The following is a 7,028-nucleotide window of genomic DNA, read 5'->3' as shown; positions in this document are numbered from 1 at the left end:
GGTAAATCCGATGTCTTTTATTAGACAAACTCAAATAATAAAAGATACTGAATTTACACAAAGAACCTTGTCTGCCTATGTCCTTAAAACAACATGGCTAGAAGCTACACCCTTGAAAGAAATTTTGGAGCAGTTTGTCTGAGCCCTGATGAAATTTGTAGAATAACTTTTATAAGTCCTACAGAGATTTACTTGGATCTCTTATAGTTTTCATGTATCTGTCTTCTGTTCCTGATCCTGAAATCCAAAGCAAATGGAGCACTCCTCTTAAGTAACAAAAAATCTCTCTGAAAGACTGAGAGATAGCTGAGGCTTCCTAGGCCAGGAAGAGATTGGCAACAGGACACAATATAGTCATTTTGTGTGTGGTGTCTCCCCTTTACAATAAGCCCATCAGAAAGCCATGCTGTTAGAAACAGAATTAAAAGCAACGCTATGTTGTCCCCTCTGCAGACAGGGAAGTATGGTGAAGGGGCAAGGTGAGGAGCAACAGAACTAATCTGGGAGGTTTGAAAACCAAGAGCGAGGCTATAAGGTAGCCAGCCCCTCTTGCGGCTGGAGCTTCCTTCTGCATGAATCCCTGAACACTGCCTAGAGACTGTCCACTTGCCCTCCATCCCCAACCAAATCTTAGTTCCTGAAAGGAAGTATTCATCAGCAACACTACAGGTTAAACTTTGTGGCATTTCCAGGTTCATTATTCTCCTTCACCAGGCAAATATAAAATGCCAAAGCTTTTGTCCAGTGTGGTCCTGACTCCTGAATTAAATATTTAGTCCATTGTTAATTTAATGGTTAAATGCATGTCATTATCTTTGGGATCATGAAAAAGATGATAAAGAAATAATTCAGTTAGATTGCAAAAGGCTTGCAGGAAGGCTGTTTGTTTTTGCGTTGGTAAAGGATAGGACGTACTTTACTTAATTTTGGTACTTCCTATGAGAAGTAAAAAAACAATTGTGGAAAAACATGAGGCTTATTGCCATTGAACTGCTTGCTCTGCTTGTATGTGTTGCCTCTCTTGTCAGTTTAAATTGTAAGATCTTTGGGGCTAGGACTGTCTCTTATTTTATGTTTATGCAGTGCCAGCACAAATGAGGCCCCTTTCTCAACTAGCCCTGGGGCACTGCCACAATCAGCATGATAAATAATACTGAAGGCTGCATATGGGAACAGGCAATTGCCCAGGGATTTTTCTGCCTTTTAGACTAATGGGAGCTTACAAGTAAAAAAAAATCCTTTGAATATGAATGAGGGGAAGAGACCCCCCAGCAGTGAGCTGGATTTTTTCTCCCTCACCTCACCTTAAATCAAGAACAAATCTTCAGAAATCTAGAAGGTTAAATGAATATAAAGTCACTGTGGGTAGAGAATCAAGCCCCTGATTTTTAATTACTCAAGCCATGATCTTTAGGGATTTGTTTCACACTGGACCAAAGCATTGCTTTCATGCTTTCAACTCCAGTATAAACTTTTGACATTTTTTTAAAACAGAAAAGAATCAATTTGGCTGGTTTCAAGTCTCCCAAAGCAAGAATTCAGGAATCTGGGTTAATCTGGACAGGGTCTGTAAAGATTTCATCCAGCTTTTCTTTCTGGCCATCATTTAAATCCCCTTCTACCTCCCTGCATACAAGCTGCAACTGCATCATCATAATAACCCTGTGACCGAGAGGGATGAGAGTCTCCTCTGAGACTATAATCTCACTTGAAACAGCTCTCCAGCGGGTGCTTGTGAGTGGTGATACATCATGCAGTTTTCTCCTTTAGAGGCTCAGAGTGTCACCTCCACTCTGATCCTTGCCCTGGTTGGCAGATGCCAGTAAGTGAGAGCCCAAAGTTAGGCCTAGATGAAGGTTTCTAGTGTGGCAATGCAGAGGTACTGTGCAGTGACATAATGCTGAGCCAGTTTGCAGCCTAGTTTGCTGCAGGCCAGTTTGCAGTCTAGCAATCAGTACTTGAATATCGGCTATTGTGCACTTTCTGGAACATTGTCTTTAATATCTTTATCATTCCCCAGCCAGAAAACAACATGCATTCAAGTTTAATAACTAACCCTCATATAAATCCAACCATGTGAACCACCAAGAAATCATGGAAATCTCTGCCTTACCAAAAATGCACATAGGTATTTCCAGCAGCATACATGGTCTAACAAAAAAAGATATACATGTAAGCTGATGAGAGACTTTATTGGTACAACAGAATAATCCTTCTCAATAAACCTTTGTATTACTACAACACTATTTAATATCCATATATCCATATATCCATATATCCATATATTAAGTGCTGATTTACACATTTGAATGTAACACTTGCAACTCTAAGACAGCCTTTAATCTCTTTTGAAGAACTATCTGCCTTCAGAAATATTATGCAAATACACATTCAAATGATAGAAACACATGGAACCTCTAAAGGTTTTTCCTTCTTTGAAAACTACATACAAAATTCTGTGTTTATATAGCATGAAAAGTTTGATACACGCCAACAGGTTCCAGGGAATTCAAAACCACGCCTCCCATTCTGATGAAAACTTATACCATTCTGCCTTTTCTCTCCCCTCCCCAAATCTGCTTCCCAAAGTAGGATTAGAATGGAGCCTGACCTCAGTTTTAATTTTAAAGTGCCTAGACAAAGTTCTGCCCTCAGTTAATCTCCCCTTCCCCATCCTTGATTTCAGAGTGATTATGTGGGTGCAGCTGGAGCTGGCATTTGTACATCTCCCTGTTGTCAGTTTATGTAATAACGTGAGCATTGTCTAAACATAGGGTTTCGTATTTAATAATCTCACCAGCTCAACTGTTTTTATCTGAATCTCCCTCCTGAACTGATAAAACTAAATTGCACATTTTCTAAACCGCTTAGCTTAGGGGTAAATCTTGCAGGTATCCTCAAATGACTGTCTAACGTCTTTTGCACCTGTCTAGCACCATCTACTGTAACTTTTGTATACTGTCTTCTCTGTCTTTCATGATTGCAAATTTATGATTCTGGATGGAGCCTACCCTGCTCCTGGAGTATTCAGAGAAAAACGTAAAGTCTGCGTTCCCTTCAAAAGCCACATGCCATTTTGACAATCATAAATACAATGTGCACGTATTGCAAGCTAAACTCTATTTTTCAAATTTAAAATTAATTTTACAGGAAAAAGTATCTTAGATTGGTTAGTTTTCTAGCAGCAAGTTGTACTCGCTATCCACAGAGTAGATCTCAGGATCTCAAATAGAGATCAGCACCCCTTGTACACTACACAGGCTGGCTCAACTGGTCATAGGATTTTCAGAAAGCCTGCAAAGCAAGGTATAAGAACAGGACCCGGTTGGGGGAAGGAATAATATTGGTCTGTGGAACCTCATAGCAGAAGAAACTATGACTATTGCCTTCTCTGGTAAGGACATTGGGTCAGCTGGGATACTTATACCCTAAGAGGAGCTGTGGGCTAGAAGCAGAAGAGGAAGGAACTCCCCAGTGATCTCTTTTGTATTCAGAGCTGATAAAGAATTTCATGTTGTATATTTTAATTATGCTGCATTTTTGCAGGAGAAAGTTGCATGGCTAAGGAGGATAACAGAAAAAGAGCCAGGCCTTCCTGACTAGTGTGATGATTATGGGTTTATTATTATTAGTCGTTTTAAAGTAGCATCAAAAGGCCAGAGCCAGGACTGGGAGCCCATTGTGCCAGGCACTTTTGTGTTATGCAGTTTCTTTCTAAAAATCTGATTATATAAATAGCATCACTTTTCTGGATGACAGGTTGGCAACAATAATACTATTCAGGCTTTTCCAGACATGGGATCACCTGCATTATTTTCTGGATTGGTATAACAAAGACATCACATGTGTATGGCATGTGCACTTTTCATGATAAATACTGGAAATTATTCCTATGAAACAATACCGGCCTCTTTACCCAAGACAATTCATTTAATTTGATAGTGAGTAACATACCATTTAGTTTTCCATGATTATCGTAGAGGGTGAAAATTGAGTAGATTTTGTGATTCATCTTGTAAACTGTTTTGACAGTTTTGCAAAGCTGTCACCATGACATCTCGTTGTGGTCCAGGTCATGCTTCTTGATGATGCTCTAAAAAGGGCAAACCTAGGCTAGTGCTCCAGCCAAATGCATTTGTTCGAGTGCAGTGTTTTATATCTGCCAGGGAATTTATCTTATGGTATCAGTATTCAGGAAGAGAAGAGATTGAAGCCCACTCTCTCCTGGATTACCTCACATTTGCTAGTTTATGACAATGGCATTTTTCATTTGCACATGTAGAAAGAAATTAAGCCTTGTAATAAATGTGCATTTCAAACCTGATTTCAATGTCCGCCGTCATTGGCAGACTACAAGTGTTCATTTTTTTTAGGCAAGGGTGCTGAAGCAAATGAAATAAGCCTGCCATAAAAATAATTTTGTCCAGGTGGGGCATAAATCAGATGAAAAAATATCATTCCACATGGCAAATAAAAATCATGTGCTGTATTATTTAAAGCTCAGCCTCCTCATTCGCCTACACACCACAAGTGATAGTGTGAAGTGAAACTGATGTAAGCAAACAATTAAAATACTGGAGTAAGACACGATGCAGGAAACGATTCAAGAAGAGCCACTTGCAGGGTCATGGTCGCATTCTATTTCAAGTGGGCATGGAAATGCAGTGTGGATTTTCTTCTCCAGAGATGTGCAGATAATAAACAGCTGCTCCCCACATCTACTCTTTCCTTTTAACTCTTGATTTATTGAATATTTCTGGAAACTCTGGTTAGGCTAGCAAGGAAGAAAATGGGATGCCTACTCATAAGCACTGGGGTCAGATACAAAAATACTGATGGGTTATCTCCTGTGAGTCCCTTGGGGGAAACTTATAACAAAAGCTACTTGGGTTTGTTTGTTTTTTATTTCACACAAATTAACGGACCAAGTAAATGGGTATCCCCCTTGAGAAGGTTTTATTCTTTTCTTTTGTAAATTATTGCTCCACACCCATTAATGTCAGGAAATATTCCAAACTATGTTCCCCACCTCCCCTTTGTGCTTCCCCCAAAGATGTCCCAAACCATGTCCAAGGTTCTGCAGCCTCTATACAAATGCTTCTAAAATGGGATCTTTTAGCTCTCAAAGCACTGAAGCAACAAACTGGAACTTTAAAAAATGTTCTTTTAAAATTTATTTTCAAAATATATGTACAAAATCCAAACTTTTTCAATCCTGTTCATGTTGCATTGGAGACAGTGTGCCTAATGAACTTCTTATCCTGATCCAAATTTGTCCAAGGCTCAGTCCAGTCCACTGGTCTATTCCTATCTCCAAACTGAAAAGAGAAATAGCTTCAGTTCTGAGGCTGTTTCACGGAATCATAGAATCACTGAGTTGGAAGGGACCTAGACCGATCATCTAGTCCGACCCCCTGCCATAGGCAGGAAGGAGCACTGGGGGTGGGAGGGGTCATAAGACCCCAGCCAGGTGCCTATCCAGTCTCCTCTTGAAGATTTCCAGGGAAGGTGAGGTTTCTTGACTGATAATAAATTAGTGTTGAACATAAGAGTCATTAGAGGATTTTGAGTCTGAGTCATCGCAAAGAGACTCTGAACTGATGAGATTTTCCCATGTAACTCAATAAAAATAATTGCATAGTGCACTTGTCCAGCGTAAATTATGCTCTTTCGCTATTCTCTCATACTTTCCTTCAAGATGCATGGGCAGAGCTTTGTAGTGATGGGCTCTGGAGATATACGAGTCAGGAAAGAGACAGGGGTTAGCAGGAACTAAACATCATTGGCAAGAACAAGAAGAAAGATTTTTTTTTTTAATTCAAAATGTGAATTCATGGGGTAAGGCTGCCTCAGAATGAAGCTAAAATCTGCTCTTCTCATGTATGGTTTTAAATAAAAAATGAGCGCTCACCCTAGCAACTGGAGCAATGCACGGTTCAGTATCTCTGTGGTGCTAAGCAGTTTATTAACCTAGCACTATAAAATCACTCAGAATGACATTTAGGAACATTAAACTTCAGACATAAATCCACCAATGTAAGGAAATGCAGAGTTGGGCAGCCGTTGAGCCTTTCCCTTAGCTGTGTTGTGTGCACAGACAGCAGCGCATGTTGTGTGGGCAGTGAGCCAGATGCACAGCAGTCTGAAGGATTCAAGAGAAGGCAGGAGCCAAGGGCTCTTCAGTACCACTCTCCAGCTCTGCTGTTAGCTCCTGAGCGGGTCCTGAGCAGGTCAGATTGGACCAGATTTTAAGGTCAGGAACTGTAGCAGCAGCCACGTAAAAATCTGACCTTGTGTAAGAGTTTCAAATAGAAGCTGAGTTCTTGTAAAAATCCAGCCTAAATTGGTCCCAAGTCCTTTGAAAATATGGTTGTGAGCCCTCTGCAAATACAGTCTTTAACGTCTGATCCTGTCACTTCAAGATACATTAACCCTGTTTTATTCAGGGTTTGCAGTGGTTTTGCAACACTTATAGTGCTACAGAGGTAACAGTCATATCCTAACTACTGATATCAGCATCATTTGATATTGATACAATTGACAGCTTGTGATACATTTAACTTTATGTGAGGAGATTGACATTAAGGATTACCAATGTGCAGGACTCCGCAGAGAAAGATAATTCTATTTTGGAGGGGATTTTGCTATTTGAAAAATGTAGTTTAATTCTGATTTGGGGAAAAAAATATCAAATTTCCTGGCAAAAATGGGATGACTAGCTCACCAGGTGGGCTTCTGTGGAGTGGCAGCTGGAAGGAAACTGAAGGAGGGTTTGAAACCTGTCTGGTATGCAGGGTGTGATCAGAACAGTGTTTGGTTTCAGAAGGAACTCCACTCATCGAGCATGGATGTCGACAAACCAACAGTTTTCAATGTTGCATTATCTTTCAGTTGGCATTGTCCCTTTAAGTGCTGAAGCATTATTATGTGGTGGCTTAGCCATAGCCAAATGGGGACTTGATTGAAATCAATAGCCCCATTTTGCTTGTCACTTATTTAAGCTTGATTTGGACTCAGGTTTTTAAAGA

The 7,028-nt window shown here is 40.1% G+C and overlaps 1 long non-coding RNA gene across 1 annotated transcript; it reads left to right on the top strand.

Annotated features, from left to right (window-relative positions):
- Positions 1 to 2,297: 2,297 nt before the first annotated feature.
- LOC109303385 lies at positions 2,298 to 6,678 on the top strand. Its single transcript, XR_002099084.1, has 2 exons — positions 2,298 to 5,350; positions 5,514 to 6,678. It is a non-coding gene; the product is annotated as an uncharacterized LOC109303385 (long non-coding RNA).
- Positions 6,679 to 7,028: the final 350 nt, after the last annotated feature.

The sequence above is a fragment of the Gavialis gangeticus genome, unplaced genomic scaffold, assembly GCF_001723915.1.
Source record: "Gavialis gangeticus isolate Ggan-Ray unplaced genomic scaffold, GavGan_comp1, whole genome shotgun sequence".
Classification (NCBI taxonomy): domain Eukaryota; kingdom Metazoa; phylum Chordata; order Crocodylia; family Gavialidae; genus Gavialis; species Gavialis gangeticus.
The sequence above is the reverse complement of the archived record's forward strand: the minus strand, read 5'-3'. Positions and strand labels throughout refer to the sequence as shown.